Consider the following 21,861-nt stretch of genomic DNA (forward strand, 5'->3'; position numbering starts at 1 on the left):
TTAAAATTCTTATTGTGTAAACCATCTCATGCAAACATCCTTTTCAGTTGAAGGACGGGAATTAAATTATAATGGTCAGTCACCATTAAGGCCTCACTAAAAGCGATAACACTTGAATTATATTTTTTAGTCTTTCATAATTTTTTTGCTTTGCTTTTTTATGAAAGTTTAATGGCGTCCTTGTTATTACAATTATTTGATACTGTCGTAACTTTTGTTGTTTCATAAGGAACCTCTACATCACAGGAGCAAATACTGAATAAAGTAAACCCCAAACGGGAAAAAAACAGCAACTGATATGAAATATTATTAGTTATCACAAATTAATACTGACTGTGATTAAACCATTGGATATATGCAGTTGCTCTTTCTGGTGGACAGACGCTGCCGACCTGCTTAAACTGAATTTTTACAATCAATTCAAATTATTTTCTTGCATTGTAATATCATGTCAAATAAATTTTAATACAACTTTTACTGGTATTGATAACCTCCAGTTTTTTTATTGAGTAGATTTTTTCCTACAGTAGAGATACCCGTGTTTTGTTGTTGTTAATTACAAATAATATTACGAAATATTATAAGCAAATGAAACATTGAGCGGGTATAACAACGTATGCTGAACGCGTACCCATATTTCAGCTAAAAATGCAGAGATTAGCTTGCACGGTCACATTAGCAGGCGGTACATATTTTAGAGACTAAGGAAGAACATTTAAGGTGTGCCGAAAACTAAGCTTCTCAGCTTCTCGTAGTATGAGCTGATTGCTGAGGAGAATTTGCCAACAACCAACCACTATTTGTGTATTAAGCTTCATGTTGATTTTAGAATAAAAAAATAAATATATATATACATATTTCATTTTCCGTTTTTTACCATGATAGCAGCAGTAAAAAAGTATGAAATTTCATTTCAATACTTGAAATATTGTATATAGTGTATACATATATACATACATCAATTGAAGTACCAACTATTTTATATATATATTTTTTAAAGTAACCCGAATCTAGCATTTTTCTCTATATGCTGTAATTTAATACAATTTGAGCTTGAAAATATGTTTATGACAATCTTACGGCGATTCTATCCCACAAATTTAAAATGCTCCATTGTTAATCTGTTGCATATGTACTTCATACAGCCTAAGTCATGAAATAATTTTCTCTTACCCATCCCAGTTTCATCCGGAACCGAAATTGGATTAAATGTCACTTGATATCATACCCAGCGATATAAGTACATATATGAGTACAAAAGTCAGACATAAAACTACGTATGAATCACCTAAAAGTATACTTAGTAAACAAGCATTTACTTAATTAATATGGTTAATGAGCGCACCATTAAAGCAAGGAAACTGTTAATATGATCAAAGCAGTGAAGCTTTTCGGCGTGAAAATGTATATAAATGTGACAGCTAATGCGAGCATAGTCATTATTTTTCATAAAGAAAAACAATTAAAATAGTTAAAAGCTTTTGGAATATGTACATCGCCACATCTTTTACTCACAACAAATTCAAAGTAAGTGTACATATCTAGTGTGGGGCAATCATCTTACGTAAGTATGCTAAAGCAAGAAAAAATAAAATTCTTTACCACCTATCGTTACATTTCCCTATAAAAATCCGACATAATTGCAACATTATTGTTGTCAGAGGGTGGTCGAAATTATTGCTGACGCTTTTGAGTACAATATACAAAACTACATATGTATATGTATTTGTTTAGAATGCATTTGAAATTAATATAAATATTTATTAAGAATTGTGTTATATTGCTGCCTAAAAAAATTTGGGATATAATTAGAAATAATAATAATAATAGCTATCGCATTTTTAAAAATCCTTTAATAAATGTTTAAATTTTTTGGGCGTTTAGTGGTGAATTCGTCTCCCCAACTCCGTAGTTATAGCCAAGTAAACAAGTATTTACAGAAGAACCAAGTACATAAAAGTCATCTTCTATTCACCACTCCTCAGCTCGTTAAAAGCTATGTAAATTAAGAGAAGCTACATTTTTGTGTAGACTACACTAATAATATCAAACTGGGTTTAATACTACAAAATATGTGAGTATATTATTAAACGGCAACCGCTTGCTAGTTCTAGCCTATCAACTCTCCAAGGTTTGATGAATTAAAGATGAAGCAAAATTGAACAGGTGAAAAATTTATATTTAAAGGGATTCTTACTTCTCTTATACCACTCTTTAATTCATAGAAGAAAACTGACTAAATTATGTAATAAGGAATTATCTAAAACACGAATCCAGTGTTTTAATGTTTCAATAGGGTGTATCTTGTCATCATTGTTACCCTTTTGTCACTGTTTCACTTTCACTTTTCGTTCGTTCGTAGCAGATCTAATTGGAAAAGCACGTCTGTTTCCACAATGTATAGCCATTCAAATGTGGAGTTCAAATTTTCAAACAACAAATTGTTAACGTTAACTTCTGGTCCTTTTTGCGGTTGGCTAACAAACAATTGAGTGCTTGCCTAACACATACATATACGGAATAAGAGGTCACGGAAGCAAAACCAAAGAGGTAAAACAGAGGTAGCGTGTAGGAGTAAAACGTTTTGTGTTAACTAACACATATGTATACGGTTACCGCCAGTACTTGTTCTTACATGCTACTTTTGAAAGCCTTTTTTTATTAATGTTGGAACAGTAGTGCATAGCCTCAACAATTTTTAGCGTTGTCATCAATTTTTTTTTTTTTACTTGGCACCGCCGTTGTGCATGTGTCGGCAGAGGGTCAATTTCGTATTTATCGCTTTATTCACATCTATTTTCCAATGTCACTTTTCGGGCACACATCTTTAACCACCAGTTATACAGCTGTCCCACCCAGAAGATAACCACAATTGCTCTACTTATTTAGTATAAAGGGTATTTTTATTTGTCCGCCATAAGTATATAGTCCTTGTAGTAAAGGATAATATGTGAGTGTTTATTGCGTCGATTGAAGAGAGTGCGGGTAAATATCTCAATTGGTTGAACCTAATCGAAATTTCAATGAAACGTGAAATTATATGACATTGTCATCTTGCATCGTACAATGATATTCCATTCAGAATGATTTTCACTACCACTACTCTAGTTTTTAGACAAGTAGTCCTTGTTGCCTTGTTACTTATTTCGGATTTTATTTTAGTGCTTTTATATATTTTATGCACCTTTAAGTATCTGTTAAATGTGGTTTTCTTTAGTGGTAATACCATATACTATACTACTTTGTTATATTACTGCGAGAGTTACTTTTGTTATTACTTTCCACTTCTTTGGCACTTTTTACAACTAGTTGTTTTAAAAGAAAGTATCCATACAATTAAATTAAACTATGTGAAGCAGCAAACCAGAATAGAAATGCAGCTTTATAGACACTCTTATATAGAAATTAGCTTACGGTTGGTAATCAATCAATATTTTCTTAATTTAACGTAAAAGAAATGGAATATTGCCGTCTTTGAAGACAAGCGGAGTGGGTATACACCAAAAAACTACCAACTTTGTAGTATCTTGTAACTGGTTATCCTCAATTGGATCTATAACATTTGCTGAACTACTATGAAGAAAAAGAAAAACAGCGGGTGACAAGGTTTGCCAAAAACAAATTAATATGGGGGGTTTCCATTAAATTGTTTTTGGTGTCTGTTATGAGTCCAATGGTATAAAAACTGATGAATGTAATAAATGTTTATTTTTTAAGACACAACTGACCATTGACTTCTTATAATTTTAGAAGCATAACATAAATACCTACGAAACTATTATAGATATAGCATATACATATGGTGGTATTGTTATATCCGAAACAAGTGCAAGTTGAAATACTCGCCGCTGTCTACTCCTATCTTATCAGCAATTTTGTTGAACCACTAAGACACAAACCGAAAACCGTAATCTAAGAAGATACAAATAATTGCCACAAATGTTTGCGTTTCTGAGGAGTAAAACTATTTATTCGTTTACAATTCAGTAATTTATGTGACTGTGTTAGTGGACGAATGAAAAATGCACCTGCTTGTCAGAAATTCTAATTGTTTATGTCGGAATTTTCCTGTTGTGAGGTTATACTTGTATATTATATAACATTGGATAGCATGTGCCGCAACCAAAACAATTGTTGGAAAGAAATCTAAGTTAATTATAATAAATAATATTGTAAGTAAATCAATATTTAGGTATTGAGATAGACTACATTTTATCGACTATTTTATGTGATTTATCATACAAATGTTAGCATCCTTTAAGCATAGGTTGAAAAATAATAACAACGAAGAAACTAGCTTTAAGTCCAATACTATAATAAAAAAACATATTCTAATTTCTGCCCGCCCGCAGTCTGGTCGTACGTGGGTTTGAAGATAACGTACTTGTAGGACAGCAAATATTTTTAAATCTAATAAGCTGCAAACATTGAACAATATTGAACGGGAAATATTATTTTGAACATTTGTTCATAAAGTCACAACAAACCAAATAAATGAGATTGATTAGATAAAACCATACATTTTTAATAAGACCAATGGACAATAAGACACATGTTAATCCCTAGAAAAATGTCAAGCAAATTGTAAATAATTACGTCAATTAACACTTCATCGATAGTTAATTGGCCAACAATTATGAGCAATTATCCGTGTATGTCATCGATACTAGCGATTATTTCCTGGCAGACAATATCCATATACCGCACATTATGAGACAGAACAAAATAGTAACCCTTTTTCCGAGGCTACTTAACCTCATCATCAGAGGTCAAACAATTGCTTTCACCACGCAAGCGCCAGCATCTATACAAAAACAATTTCGAACAGAAGAGGGTTGATAATAACATTCTTATTAAACCACTTGGTGTCAACCCTTTCGTTATATATCTGTTGTATACGAGTACATGCATATGTATATAGATATAGATACGCATTTATACACATTCATATATACAAATAAAATGAGCAATTTAAAATTTGGTTGAAATACTTATTACTCGTTCCCTCAATCTTCTTCGTTAAAGAATATCTATGTTTGCTATTATATAATACTTTCCCTACGAACTTCATCTCTACCTGAAAAAGCACGTGCATTTGAAATTAAAAGGCTTTTAGAACTTGAGTGGCGTTGGCATGTTTGGACTTTTTAATATCCCTTTGCAACGTGTCTCTAATAAATGAGTGAAAAATAACTAGAAAATTCACATCACGCACTTAACGCAAATCATGAAGGAAAGTTAAACTCAATTTACAAATCGTTGTTTTTCTGCAAAAAGATCCATTTCGAATTGTGTGTTCTTGATATGGGTTGTAATAAACGATTAAACCATTTTAAAATTTTCAACGTCAATATGTAAATTACGGATAGCAAAGAAGAGGATCAACCCAACTACGACAAGAAAATGAATATACAGGCGTTCCTTCCTGCAAAAAATAAACAAACATTCAGAGGAAAAAGTAAATATTTAAGAGAACGATTGTACAACAGAAAAGGAGGGTTTCATCTTCGTTTTCGGACAGCGGCAATCGTATCGTTTCCTAATACTTCATGGGGATATAATAAAGTTTTCCTTTAAACTTAAAGCCATTGGCTAAAATCCTTCAGTTATTTCGCTGTGGAAACACTGCAACCGCTTACAAAAAGCTCGCTATGTAGTGATAGATTTTTAGGCTCGGTAAGCTACCAACTGATATGGCACGTATTTCAGGTCAGCAGAAGATAAGCCACTTTGTGTGTGTTGTAGTAGGACCTGACAACAAAAAAAAAATTAAAAATAAATAAATGAAATTCTAAGCAAACATTTGTTCATTACTAGTAACAACCAAGCATAGACAACCAATCGACCCCGAAGAGCGTACACTTTTAATTTTACTTTAATTTTTTGTAGCCGTAATATTATATACATACTTATATACTCATATGTATATATATACAAGCAAATTTTTTTTCTTTTGTAAAAGAAGTGAGGCGGCCGATTGATGTTAATGCCTGCTATTGACAGTTCTCTGCTTAAAACTACGAAAGCTTCTGTCACCCGGAGCTAATGTCCGGTTATGATGTACATCATTCACATTTTCCTAGTACGCCGAATTGGATATACTATAATATAATATATACTTCAGTATGTCGTACTTAAAAGCTCTTGACAACTATGAGGTGTGAGTTCCCCGCTCATCATCGTAATTGTATCTATAGATACGCTGAGTAAAAGGAAAATTAATGGTAACTAGTTCGCAGGCTATCGATGTCAATTGAATTATAAAATTGAAAAGTTGCCAATGGTATTAGTCAAATGGGACGGCAAAAAATCCGTGCACATGATTTTTTGATTATGTAATTACGTATATAGTATATCATCCCATTTCTGACATTTTGAAATTACTATATAAGGAAATCAAAATTGTAAAACAGATAACTACATGGCTTTCTTATTTACGATATTTATAAAAGTTATAGATGTTCTATCATTGTATTTCCATTGACATCGAAATAACACTTATGTATATATGTATGTATATACTAATACACCACTGAATGTAAGAAATTACATATTATTTACTTAAAAAATATAGATAGAAGATAGAATTTAACAACTTAAGGGGGACATTTCAACTACACCAAAGCCTACGACTACAAAAATTAGGGTAGCAGGTGTAACTTATCTAGATCAACTAGTCAACTGAATTTTTGCTGTCGACCACATATATTTTTAAGAAACAAAGGTTGTAGTTTATTAGGTCTTTAATTGGATAATTGGGTGTCTATTTTGGGTCAAATTTCATTTTTTTAACAGACAACTCTTCTTATGAGTTTAATTTATGCACATTTACTCACATAAACACTTTGAATTATTGTATATACCGATAATGAGGATAATCTACTTTTAGGCTCATGAATTCATTTAAATAATTCAGCCACTATTTTCTTTTTAAAAGCGGAGGTTGTGTAGTTTAAAATGTATATTATTTTACAATGTACAGTTTATGTAAAAATCTTGTAGATTTAGACGAGCCGCGGTAAATGGATCTACATACATATATGTAGTAGGCATTACATATATCTCTTTTTTCAGACTGTGTTTACCACTTGTCTTATCTAACAATTAGCGGCTAACCAACTTTTATAAAATTTAATTTACTTTTTTTTTACTGATTTGTAATTTGTCCTTCCGTCGATTTTATTTAGTTATCTTATTAGGAATAAGTTTAAAAACGTTTTATATCCAGACGATTGCATCTTTAATTTTAATCTAAATTATGAAATATTCATATAAATTCATACTAGACTGAGAATGAACACGCTCTCAATTGTTAAAAGGGCGTTACATCAGAATTAGCCATTACTAAGGAAGGACTAACATTTTCATTGTTATTTGATTTGTTTGTTTAAAATCATAATTTGGTGCATATATAAAAATATTTTCTATTATTCTAGATTTTACTGATACATATTCTTAATATAACGCAATGAACGTAATTTTTACAAAATTATAATTCTTTTTTTCAAAACTGACCCCTAAAACAATAAAACATATTTTTAATAAAATTAGGACATTAGTCTTAACTGAATTAGTTAACCAGCACGATTTTCCCTGTCGCTTCTCTGTGGAGTCGGGTTTTGACGCCTACAAATAGAATTTTCTCACCGATTGATGAGTAGATAAATTGTTCAAAAAAATATTTAGTCTGCTACATACATATATTGTCGTCAAAATTAAAAATATACATAGATGTTAGTAAAGAAGTCCTTGCAGCCAAGTGAAAATTAGGGTGGAAAGTATAAACAAAAAAATAACAAACGAATATTTCGCCTAGAGAGTCCATGTGAACAAAATTTTCTTTTCTGATGTAGCATTTATCATTCCCATCTTGACAGAATTTTTTCTGAGCTCAAAAAATTTACAAAGCAGTTGCTGACAACCTCTGCTGTCCAATCGTTCATCCGACCAGTTGGCTAACCATTCATTGCACAATAATTAAAAACAAAGACAAACGATGATGGCTATGCAAATGACAGTCAAAGAAACGTTCATAATTTAAACCACCTTCAACTTACTTGTCACCAACCACGACCAAGTTATACTGAAGAAAAGGACATACCATACAGTTCGCCCATGGCTAATTAAAAAGAGACTGTATACGGGCGAAGTGACGAAAAGGCGAAAATTGAAAAGCAAACTTTAAATAAACAAAAGAAAGGAAATTCTCGCTGATTTAATTCAATGTGAACACAAAAAAAAAATTTAGAGTAATAATGTCCACGGTCGTTCACGATAAGAGGGCATGAAAAAGCAAAAAAGACAAAAGGATAACATTATAAATTTTAATTTCGTTTCACCCACCGCTCTTGGCTATTTAAAATGATGAGTGGTTTGAGAAATGAAGAAAGACATCTACGTTTTTGCCAACATTTCCTACGCAAAATTTTCTCCGCCGCCAACACCGAGGTAATAGCTTTTTTTACATTCTTCATTAACAAAGTCCATCAATGCGGCTAGCGTAAACGCTTTGTCTACACGTTGGATGGCTAAGACTTCCATTGCTGCAGCAAAATTCTTGAAAAGAAAAAGAAAACAAAAGCGATAAAATAATTTGTGTATTTCAAGTTTTATTTAACATTTTGTACTTGAATTTCGGCATTGAAGCGGTACTTAAAATAAACCGAAGAGAATAATGTCTCCTATCCACTTGACAATATATATGGCAAAAAGCCTTTATTTAATTTAATTTTTGCGGTCTTTATTGGCATTAAGGCTTTTTCATATACACAGATATGTGCACATACATATTACTATTAATGAAATGTTTTAGCCCAGGTGTCTGTAGGTATAATAAAGGCGCTGTTATGCAGATGATGACAATCACAGAATTTTAAGTAAATATTATATGTACATACATACATTTGAGTGCACAGAATTTACAATGAAGGCGATTATATAAAAAAATGCTTGTGGTCTTATAAAGTTGGGGAGATTTTTGATATCGAACGTTAATTTAATATAAAACAAAAGTAAATTTAGTTAATAATGTCAATATTTGGTCTTTTTGGATATTTTTAAAACTTTATCAAACATTTACTACCTTTGATTTCGTTGACCTGTTACTCAACACCAGTTCTTTAACGTTCATTTAGTATGGAAATTAGTTAGACTTTGACTTAAACATTTTCAGCATACCAGATACACACCCTCAGATAACGTAAATAATTATATATGTACATTATATGTATTATTTTACTGGGTTGGAAAAATTAATGCGGGCTTATAAAATGTTAATGGGTGGAAAAAAGTATAACGCTAATGCTAATCATACTAAGTATAAAAATTATTTTTAAAATGGGCCAAACAGCTATGAGTGCAAATAAAGGCTTTATATCTATCACTTTTGTTTTCATATTGTCATCACTCAACAGAATGATTTTGCCGATTCAGTTTTTAGTCAATTAACTTTTATAGATAACCGAGTAACTAAATTTTCAACGTGTTGTATACTATGTTCGAAATTCGTATAAAGGCACGGTGCTTAGCTCTTTTTAAGTTGGAATGCCTAGTCAGCATTACTTTTGACGCTTGTAACATTCCTTACCAAACAGCGTCGTCATTTCCTAAGCAACCCTACAAAAACTTTTCGCGCAGCCCCACCGAATCACTATTCATCTGTTAAGAAAAATTAATATTGGTCACGAATTTTCCTTCTTGCTTCCTCTATTTCTTTCACAGTATCCTTGTCCTGTATTTTTCTCTTCATTTGACCATTTTTTCATTTCAGTTTTTAAATACATACACACATACAAGCAATTTATATAGCTACCACCAACAACTATATGCATATATATTTTGAAAATACTCGTCCCCAAAAGCCACGATATTCTGGTTTTGGTAGCTTTTTCCTTTTAGCTGCGAAATATCCTTTCAACAACATCAAACCTTGGCAGGCGATTGAATCGGCTAAGTGCTCTTGCTCTTTGGTGTAGCCTGCAAATCTACACGAATGTCTGTATAAAATTCGAATACAGTGGCTGTATTTTTTTTAATAGGAGTTGAATAATACGACAATATTTTCTATTAAAATTCCACTGCATCCCTCGCTTCTCCTATAAACATCCATTTCATTGCCCCTTGCAGCTCCACACCCCTTTCCGTTTGTTCTTTATGTTTGGGTGTGGACGGAAAATAAATGTTAAAATTGCAAATAATGAAGAAGGAAGAGGCGACGTAGGCAAGTAAATGAATCTAATATTTTACGAAATAAACCTAAGCTACTCCTTCAAAGTCACAACGCGCTGCTATAAAGTCCCGTTGGTATTTTTGGTGTTAACTGTTGCCACAGTCGGGCTTTTTATTTTTTTAGTATATTTTTTAATGAAAATCTTTCAAGTGTTATTTCCAAATTTCTTTTTCCCCCATACCATTTTATTTACTACTTCTACGATAATATTATATGGAATATACCAGTCGACATTAGACACATTAATGAAATGAATTAAGATATTATGTATTTTTATCCCCAAAACTGGGTATAGTAAGTTTGCCACAAAGTTTGTAATACCTACAAAGAAACGTGGGAGACTATAAAATAACATACATATACATATGGTAAATGATTAGCACGATGAGCTGACTCGATTTAGACATATCCGTCTGTATATATGCGAACTAGTCACTCAGTTTAAATAATAATAAACGCTAAACGCAAGCTAAAAGAAGGGAAAGAATATGGAAAAATTTGAATTACTCCTGTTTAACGATTTTATGGCTTTTTCTTTGGATTATTCCTTAAGACCTCCCTGTCGCAAGAAAAAAATTTTAAAAAAGTTCTGGAATCGTATGTAATTTTTTTATTTTAAACAACACTCGCATTAAAATGCTTGGTAAATATACACATGCATAGTCCATGATATGTATACATCTAGGCAAAAATTATATATATACAAATCAAAATGAAAGTATGAACATGCCACCCACCCTGATCATTGAAAATGTCAAAGAACAAGCATACAAACATACGTGTAAACACATGTGAACTGGACAACCGGTAGAATTAGAATCAACCCCAACAGATTCAACAACTCATAGTATACTCAAGAGGCACCCGTAACTTTGCCAAAAGTATGTTTTTTTTCCATTTTCATGCCAAAAACCCTTCACTCTCATATATGCACCCACATAAAAGCGAAGGAACCACCCCTTTTTCCTACCCTTTTATTCTTAAGCAATACATTTCTGGAGGGTTGCTATAGCGCATTAGTTTTCATGAAATTGCGTAAAAATTAAAGCTTTTTGCCTCAAAAATTGATACAGTCAGACAGGGCAAATGGCTCGCTCCGCGCATCTGACGGCACACGCATAACATTTATCCCTTTGCGTACAGCCGAGCGCAGCTTCAAGGCTGCACACTGAACCCGATAATCATGGGCAAAGCAGCAATTGGAGACACTCATCACAACAAACAACATTCTGAGCAACAAAAACAACTATAAACAGTTACAATTACGCACGCACGAGTTGCGAATTACTGACACACATTGTTATCCTGTCGACAGCACCGATATCTGGTACATTTTTATATTTTTAATCAACCCATTTTTTGTGATATTTTCTAAATTTTTTGTGTGATTGATTTTTGCGTTTTTGATTTTTTGTTAGATTGTTGGTGCGTGATGGGTTCATGAATGGGCTAAAATACATGTAAGTATACATACGTATACAAAAGTATATACGAGTATGGTATGTGTTGCCCAGGCAGGCGTGTCCTATGAACAAACAACGCAACTCCACCCTTTCGGTGACATTTTTCAAGTTCGATATTTACGGATTAACTTGGCATGTGATTTTTTATTTGATTTTTTTTTATTCTAACAACTCCTTGCTTCTCGTGACAAATACTAGTGCGTATTTCGTCCCCATTTTATTGACATCTTTCGAAATTTTATAATGCTAGTTGTGTGCACATCGTACCCGTGATAGGTGTATTTTTACACATTTTTATTATAAGACCTTCCATTGCTAGTAGGACTAGAATTTTCGTTCCTTTTGATTTGTCGATTTGTCGCGCATGTTAATGCATTAATTTTTCAGCAGCCGCTTTGGTATTATATTTAAAATATATTTTGCTAAAAAAGTATATTTTTGATTTAGAAAAAGATGAGAATCCGAGAATATTTTAATTTATTTTTTTACCGACAGAAAATAACTAAAAGAACTAATTCGAATTTGAAAGCAATTTTGTCGTGTTTTGTGCTTTTCTCGATCTCACTTTGTTTTTTTTTTTTAAATTAGACATTCCTTTTATTTTGAAATTCCTTGAATGATTGCCATGATTCTATTATATAAGATTGTTCTACCAGAGAGCAGGTTTCTTAAACTTTTTTATGAATTTCTTGTCTATACATCTTTTGATGTTTTTGTGTGATTTACACATTTGTTCATAGAACGTTGATTTACAATCTACTAGTATTAAGTTATAACTCAAAAAACACATTTTTATTAGCTTGAGCGTTTGAAAAATATATTTTTGAATTAAAAACCAAAACAAACAACAGTTTTTTTTTGATATCATGAATTAAAATACTTTTGACAGTAGATTGGATATTTTAATTTATTTTGTCTAATACATATACAATATATGTAAGTATGTATAGTACAGATATAATTGATTTGATGCAAAATATTGTAACTCCTCATTCCAATGTTGAGCTTAGCAGTTGGGAAAATTGGTATCCCAGCGGTTTGTTTTAAATATTCATGTATTATTATTAAATTATCTTCCAATGAAATGGGAAAACATTTAATATTTACCTACATATGCACATACATATATGATAGCAAAAATTACTTATTTCGGGGATAAATGTCTTTATTTTTAATATTAAGTTCGTTATAAATTGCGGTAAGAGTAAAAACTAAAATTTAGTAACCAAAAAAAGAAGTAATGGCGAAAATAAGCACTACAGACAAAGCACCGAAAAAATGTTCATGAAGGGCCGTTTCCTCAATGTATGGTTAAGCGCTTAAACCGAATTTTATAGGCAAAGAATCTGTCTGTTAAGTTCTGGTAAACTATACCGTAAGAAGGAGTCTTCGTTAGTTTCTAACCAGAAGATGAAATGACAGCTGTCATCTGTAAAATTTATAAGAAAAATCGGCTTATATGTTATTCGTATTCATATATGCATATTACACACAAAAAAGCGGTAATAACTTTAAATTTCTGAATATAGTGTAAATATTCGTTTGAAACCGTGCGCTGTTGCAACCATTTAAGGAAAAGAAATGCCGATTTGCGTAGCTGTTACGGAAAAGAACACAAAGCATGCCACCCGAGCATGAGCGGCACGGTCTCTTAGCCTTTCCTTGTCGTATCCTTGCCTGCGAAAACCGACCGTTTTGGGCGGCAAAAAGAGTCCTCGTCTGAACAAGCACATAGATGGCTTATAGCGTTTACACAGTTTTGCGTGTACACAATGCAAGTTTTGTGAACTTCTTTCCCCTCGCTTTCACAATAATTAGACTATCTGTAAGTAACCTAACCACAACTTGGTGAAAACAGTTTTGTCAGTTGAAGCTATCGTTTAGTTAAGCTACCAGCGGTTAAGAATAATATTAACAGTATATTGAGAAAACGGCCTTAAGACATTTTTATCTTTCATCAAACACCCACAAAGCTATAAAGAAAATATCAAAAATAGAGTAAGAACATTGGTACTAACCATCCATATCTATATTGCAATTTTTTATATTCTCACAACATGTTGCAAAAGACTATAATTGTTTTGTTCACCTGACGATCCGGATGACTGAGTATCCATCCGACCGCCTGTTTTTGTTAGCGATATTTTGAGTAAAACTAGAGACATCTTGATAAAACAGGGTACACGTATTCCTAGGCACTCTGAGGAGGCTGATGTTGCAGTTGGCCGAAATCAGACCAATGCCACGTCCAAAAAATGCCCACTCCCCCCTAACGGTTTTGTTAATGAATACTAAAAGTACGATAACTCAGTAAAGAAATTCGTTAGCATTAAATTTCACAAAAAATATGGTACGGAAGGCCTGTATAGAACCTGCTAAAAAGTTGTCAACACTTTTTGTTTCATATCATATTTCACTTTACAGTATATAAATCATGCACTAATTAAGACACCAGAACAAAACTTTACAGAAATAATTCCTTCAATATATGCCATCGTTTACCCGAAAATTGTCTAATTATGAATTTGCAAGACTCCTTATATCGGCTGACTTTATACTAAAAATATCGGTCAATCTGTGAGATGTATAAACGCAATTTAGAGAGAATGTGTACTTTTGGGTCAAAAATGGGTAAATCCTGTTCAATACTTCTCCTAGTCCCCATATACTTAATATAAATATCGGTCAATATGTAAGATATTTTGGCAAAATTAAATGAACGTATAAAATCTGTTATAATACAGCTTGATTCTGAAAATATGTGAATTTGATCCACGTATTGCCCCAGTTCCCATTTGCATTATATACTTTATACCAAATTTACCGATCACTCTGTTGAAAATATTCATGAAATTAGCTGAAAACATATTCTCGAGTATACTTAAGTAATGCTAAAAGGTATTCAGTCCAGGCCTTCCCATATCCTAAACCGATATATTGATTTCCGACTTTTCATCTAACTTTATTGTTGGTCTTAATGTGTGATATTTTACTGAAATAAGATTGATATACAAGTAGTTTCTTAAACATAATGAGTTTCTGCGCTGAATATGAATTAAATTGATCTGGACCTTTGGTCTAAACCTCATATCCTTAAAATAATGCCATCTTCCGATTCTTTGGTTGACATTTTACGCATATACCCAATATATTAAATTTAGTTCTTTTGGTAGAGTTTATATCAGATATAACGTATTTTAGTTATTTAGGTTAATTTTTATATAAATATTTCGGACACGAACTAAAATGTAGTAATCAAAGAGAGTATATGATCTATTGTATACTAAGTTAATAACATACTATTCATGGTTTCTTCGGTTTTTCATATTTTAATATAAAGTTTTACTAACGTTTGAAAGTATTTCACCGGCTTTGATAGCTGCAAATTGTTAGAGTATAATATGTTCGATTACACCTGAACTTAGCTCTTTTTTCCTTGTTACCTTTAACATTTTTATATCAATATATATATGGTGTTATAAGCGTCTATTCAGTTATATTGTTATAGTTATATACTTGTTATATATATATGTATGCATAATATATTAAATCAAGACGATGTTGGAATATCTATATTTGCATATATTTAAACATGCACACATTTAATGAATAAATTTCTGTACAAAACTGTACTTTGTGGATCCTACTGCTCTTTTTGCGTAATGTCCGGTATGATTTCGCGCTTTCCTTTTTTCTTTATTATTATTTTCAATTTATTGAATTTAATTTGTTTGTTGTTGACTGACCAGCTGTTGTACAAACTCGTACTGTAAAGGAATAGAACTACGCCCAAACTGACAGGACATACATATATGAGTGTTACAACACTATGCTGATAGAAAGTAGACGGAAGGGTGTGGAATGGCAGGGTTGAAGCATACCTTAATGGATAAATATATATATACACACATGAGTCACATGAGTCATTTTTGCTTGCACAAAACGCAATGTCCGGTTAAGGATGAGCCTTTTCGGTCTTCACTTACCTGAAGTCTGCCACATTTATTTTAATTTTAAGCGATCTGCCAGCAACTTGGAATGGTCATAGCGAAAAATTTAGAAACAAGAAAAAACGTTAACTTCGGTTGCGCCGAAGCTATAATACCCTTCACAAAAACAAAGGCCCCTTACAAGAACTTGATTCCGAACGTTCAATTTGTATGGCAGCTATATGATATAGTGATCTGATCTGACCAATTTCTGTGGAGAATAATTTGTTGCCTTAAGCAATAACTCGTGCCTAATTTCGTGAAGATACCTCGTCAAATATAAAAATGTTCCATGCAAGCACTTTACTCCGATCGTTCAGTTAATATGGCAGCTATATGCTATAACCATCCGATCCATACCATTTCTTCGGAGATTATATTAATGCTTTAAATAATAATACATGCCAAATTTCGTGAAGATACCTCGTCAAATGAAAGAGTTTTCCATACAAGCACTTCATTCCGATTGTTCAGTTTGTATGGCAGCTATATGCTATAGTCATCCGATCTAAATAATTTCATCGGAGATTACATTGTTGCCTTAACTAATAGTCCGTTCCGACAAATGAGCAGCTTCTTGGGGAGAAAAAGAAGTGTTCTAAATTTCAGATCGATATCTCAAAAACTGAGGGACTAGTTCGCGTATATATATGGGTGTTACAAACTTCGTGGCAAAATTAATATACCCTGTTCAGGGTATAAAAATTAATATACCCTGTTCAAGGTATAAAAATATGTTGTGCAGTACAGAGTGCTTATATGTCAGTATATACTTGTAGGTCCTCTGCTAATGCACATGTACGTGTATGTATTAATACCATAGTACATATATACAAATACAAATAGGAATGTTTGTTGCAGAATTGGACATTTTGTTAACGCCAACAAAGCTGGTAAAAGGATCTAAATAATTTAAATAGTGCCAAGGAGTAGATCTTAAAGAAGCTGTATACTGTATAAGAATTAGGGTCCATTTTCATATACTATTGGTCTCATAACGTTTTTGTTTATATACATGTTTCAAATCAAATGGAAAAATGGCCGAGCTTATGCAACAATGGTCACAAACAAACAACCGAACAGCCAGATTTGCATTTTTCCAACAATCGAAAATTTTTTACAATGGACTGTTGGTGCATATCCTTTTGCCATTTGTACATTATTTTCTATGTGCTGCATAAATGTATCCTTTGTTGTAGCTTTTAATAGTTTTTCTAGTCATTGTTGCTTGTTTTGTATTATGTGTATACATAGAGAATAAGAATTATACAATATGAAATCTTTTCAGTTTTATATAAAACTATGCATACTAGCGCCAGGAAATACATTCAATCGGTCAAAAAAGTTCTTTAGCAAAAGATTTGAATGGAGGGGTGCAAAGGAGTATTGTGTGTATGGAAAATTGAAAATGAAACTGCAGTAATGCTGTTTCAACTGAACATGCCAGCCAAGGAGAACAGAGGTAGCTTGGGGTCACTCAGAGGTCAGCAACGGGATTTTTGTATATTTCACACACAATATACAATCTGTTGACAGGGGATGCAGCCGGTTGCAGCCGCTCGACTTATGCAACGAAATCTCATTTTCGTTTCATTTCCTATTGTGCCTGCTGGCACCGTTACAGGCACACTTACTGAGGCAGCGAAAGGTTTTGCCGCCAGTTTTTGATGGTTTTGCACTCAAAAAGGGATTCGAATTAAAATACACACACATCTGTACATATGTTTATTCTCGCATAGTTAAATATCTATTGTCCATACTGAATATCCTTTGTTTAAGGATAAGATAAAAAAATGCGATTTTTTTACTAAAATACTTAAATGTTTCTTTTTTAATCATAATGAGGTGGGCTCAAACTATATTCCAATCTTGTGGATGCCACGTGTCTCTCAAGAGTATTTAATTGGTCTTGTGACATTTTTTTTCAATTAAAAAAAATTATGATAAATTTAAAACTCAGTATTTCTATCCTTGTGGCGAAGTTTAATCTCCTATAAATTTGAAAGTTTTCATTTTGGGTTTGATAAAATTGAATTGTTAATTAAAAGTTGGGACAGATTCCATAAGCGAATATTCGCTGTTTCACAGGTCAGTCTTGTAAAATAATTACATGCACATATCCATATATGGATATGTCTATTTACTTTTGTTATACACATATGTAAATTTTGCTTGACTACACTTTGGTGTAGCATATCACATTCTTGCATATTTCAACCCAACAAATACAATTATTCAAATAAACTTTTACCAACGCCATTTTTCATTTTTTCACACAAGAAATCTGTAAGGGTGAAATACCAATGTATTTGACCGAAAATATATGCACTTATATATGCGTTTTTGATAGGGCTTACATATGGATGTGCCCAACTTAGGCTGTTAGGATTGTGACCAAGGGTTGATTTATAGATATAGATATGGAAGTACACGTATGGCCACGCATACATATATTTAAATAAAAGTATATATGTATTTGTATGTGTATATACTAAAAACTCTTTGAAACGCAAAAAAGGTATCTACATACATCCTATATACAAAATATCACCGTTTTATTTATAAATGGGCGATGGGCGACCATTTCTAGTACGAGCATTTCATCAATATTCAAACCCTGAACAGGGTGAACTTAATATTAAGTTTGCCACCCAGTTTTTAACATACAAAAGGAAACGTGGGAGACCCTATAAAGTATATGTATATATAAATGATCAGCGTGACGGGCTGATTTGATTTAGCTATATTCACCTGTCTGTATATAGGCGAGCTAGCCAACTCAGTTGTTTAAATAGCGATTTGAAATTTTGCACACGTCCTTTCTTTGCCAAGTAGCTGCTCATTTTTCGGAACCGGCGTTGTCAGACCTCTATACATATATGTGTGTAGCTGTCATACAAACTCACCGATGAAAATCAAGTTATTGATGAAAACTCTTTTATTAGATAAGATGTCTTCACGAAATTCGGCAGTGATTATTGTCCAGGGCAACATTACAATCTTTGAACAAATTACAGCAAACTGTTCAGATCGGGCTACTATAACATATTTCTGCCATTCAAGCTGACCGATCAAAATTATGATCTTTACTTTGTCTTATTGAGTAACCTTATTTCGACTCGAACGTTGCTTATATCCAATAACGTGCTAGAAAGAAATAGCAAAACGATTTTCACCAGATGCAAATAACTGTCAGAATTAGTTATCCATATAGTTGCTATAAGAAGTGCACCTGTAATGGTATTATAACTTCGGTGTAGCCAAAGTGAACGCTTTTCTTGTTTACTCTAAGCACTCCAAAGGAGATTAAATAGTTTTGCAATTGAATAAAAACTTTTGGCTATTGTTATAATCATGATCGAGTTTGCATTATTGGTATGCCTCATAGCTTGACTTGATGATACACTCATTATAAGTGCATATGTGATGAGATAGTCGAGGTTGAAGTTTTTTTCTACATGGCTAATCTGTAATCGAGAATACGAGTGAAAATTAGTTGATTTAACAATACTATGAAAACTGTTTGTCATCTAGATAAACCAAGTTTTAATTCTAATTTGATCAAAAATAAATAATTCGATGAGCTTTAATTTTGTTGTGGTTGTAGCGGCAGAAAATATTTGAAGAATGGTGCTGAGTTGACAATCGGCTGCGTTGAACCGACAGTTTTTTAAATTCTCGCTTCCCATATATTTCACGGAATCAAATGAAAATCAAATATAAAAACTGAAACATTATAATGAACACACTTAAAAGCCAGAATGCGTCATGAAAATTATTATGTTATTATCTTAAGGATCTTATAAGAAGCCTTTTTATTAGCAGAAATAAACTTAGTGGTATGTCCATTTAAAATAACGTTTAAAAAATATATTTTTTTGTAGAAAGGCAATAGTGCTCAAAGTAATTCTTATGCTACTACTGCTACTGGCTAGACATGTTTTCTTTTCTAGTAATAACATTCATTGCTGTTTTCCTTCTGCACCTTTATTCGCAAGAAATTTACCTATACACATTACTGCAGCATTATTTTTTCGCTTATTCATTGGCACACATATTGATAATGGAGGTGGTTTAAGTAAACATTTTTTTTCAATTAAGAAAGGTTTTTGGGCAACTGACAAAAGAAACAATTTACTAATTACTAATATTCGTCTGCTTTTGGGAATTTTAAATCCTTGCCTCTGATTCTCTTCTTCCTCAATTCATTTGCACACTCCTTAAGTGTAAGCTGTTATTAGAAGGGTATGTTTTCTACGTTTTTAAATAGTAAGAAGCACCAACTTAAAAATGTCTATGTAGACTGAATACATTTTTACATCAAGTTATCAAGAGAGAAATTACTACTTCGTTTGGGTGTTTGGGTGGAAATTGGAAACGATCTTTCTGCTTTCAATATTTATTAGCCATTGGTATTTACGGCATACTCGTACACCAACACCGCGGTTTGTAGCACGCCTCAAGATAACTAAATATGTCATTAACAAGCAGCACACTTTCCAAGCGCCTACACCCTCTTATAAGCATACATATGTACATAGGTATATACATCTGTTGACTGAACTTATGAGTCGCATAGATCGTGTGGCGTGTGCCAGGGGTGTGCTCCGCTTCTCCACGGGCATGAAGATATAAAAAAATAGAAAAAACATTGTGAACGAGTCGCGCACACGTCAAAAACAAAACTATAGTTTCACCAAAATCGACAGCGTAGAAATATTGCAGCATCTGTGCATAGCTAAAAAGTGAGATCAAAGATGTGGTATTACGTATGCATGTACATAAAGTTATATATGTTAAGACACTACACACAACCTTTTTAAGAGGGCTATAAGGAAAAAAGAACGACGTCAAAGGTCAGTGCAGCATACGCCTTAACTGTATTAAGGTCTCCTCTACCTAAACGAAAAAGAAAAATGTAAATTTCTCCTGGATCTAAGCGATAAAAAACGCGTGCGATCGTTCAGCACGAGTATGGATTACTTCATGATCATTCCTTTCATCCTTGAGCTCTCTCAGCTGTGCTACCTCGTCGGCTAAGTTCTTAACATCTTGGAATTCAGTGTCGCGTGCTTATACTGTTATACCTATATTTATAAGTAGTTTCCCCTATTTTTTCATCTTCATTTTTTAAACACGTGCGTTCACTCTCATGTCCTTCTATTAAAAAATATTCAAAAGATCAACCCTCTATTAAGGATGCTCGTAGAACACAAAATGGTCCATATGTATGTTGTCTTTCACTTTTTACCTATCATCTACCTATATCGATTTATTTATTGCTTGTTTTGTTTATTCAAATACGCACGTGAGCACAGTGTGTTTCAATTGCTTTACTTCCATAGCCACACAATTAAAAACAAACTCGCGCTATTCACACCGTTTGTATTCCTAAATATTTTTTTTACTTATTTTCCCAAATTTTTTCTCCCTATTTTCAGCATTTGCTTAAATTTTAATGCGATTTATAGAACCGTTCATAAGTAACTGGTTTACATACAATTTAACCTGTGATCAAGGTGCATGCTTATTTCTGCTAGTATTTTTTAGAAATGCAATTGTAAATATTAATGTTATTAAAAAATTTCGGTACAATCCAATACCCACCAAATTGTGCTAACGGTAAAATAAGCGGAGAAATTGTAAAGTTTATATTAGTCCTGGATAAAACTGTTGTGTTTTGCATATGTATGTATTAATTATATTGTTTTACTTATTTTCATTATATATTATATATGTATGTATATGTATAGCTTCAGATACTTAATAAATAAATAGTTAAATATATATATTTGTATTTGGACTCAATCATAGTTTATTTCTTTTAAACTTTCTTACAACTAGTTTTAGCAAATGTGAACATACATATACACATAAAAATAACAAATTTTCAACATTTATCGCGCCAAAAGCAGCTGCTGCAATGCTAAACGAAGTGGTGGAGAAAATAACGAACGGCTCATGCAGCCACTGAGGTAACCTTTGGCCTGTTCGACTGCGCCGTTACCACTAACGCTTCAAATTCTTTTGCTTATGCAGCCACTGGTGCTACCATGTAACGATGATGCAAAACATCAAGGGATCGACGCAAAGGGACTTGCAAACTCACTATACTACCGATAACAACAAACAATGGCAACGTTTTCCAAATTTGACAATACAACAGGCGCACAAGAATTTT

General features: G+C 32.6%; 1 long non-coding RNA gene across 1 annotated transcript; it reads left to right on the forward strand.

The window, feature by feature from the left end:
- Positions 1-11,269: 11,269 nt before the first annotated feature.
- Positions 11,270-21,332, forward strand: LOC106617522 (uncharacterized). The gene is made up of 3 exons (XR_001330729.3): positions 11,270-11,555; positions 11,647-11,688; positions 21,122-21,332. It is a non-coding gene; the product is annotated as an uncharacterized lncRNA (long non-coding RNA).
- Positions 21,333-21,861: the final 529 nt, after the last annotated feature.

The sequence above is a fragment of the Bactrocera oleae genome, chromosome 4 (assembly GCF_042242935.1).
Source record: "Bactrocera oleae isolate idBacOlea1 chromosome 4, idBacOlea1, whole genome shotgun sequence".
In the NCBI taxonomy this organism is placed as follows: Eukaryota; Metazoa; Arthropoda; class Insecta; order Diptera; family Tephritidae; genus Bactrocera; species Bactrocera oleae.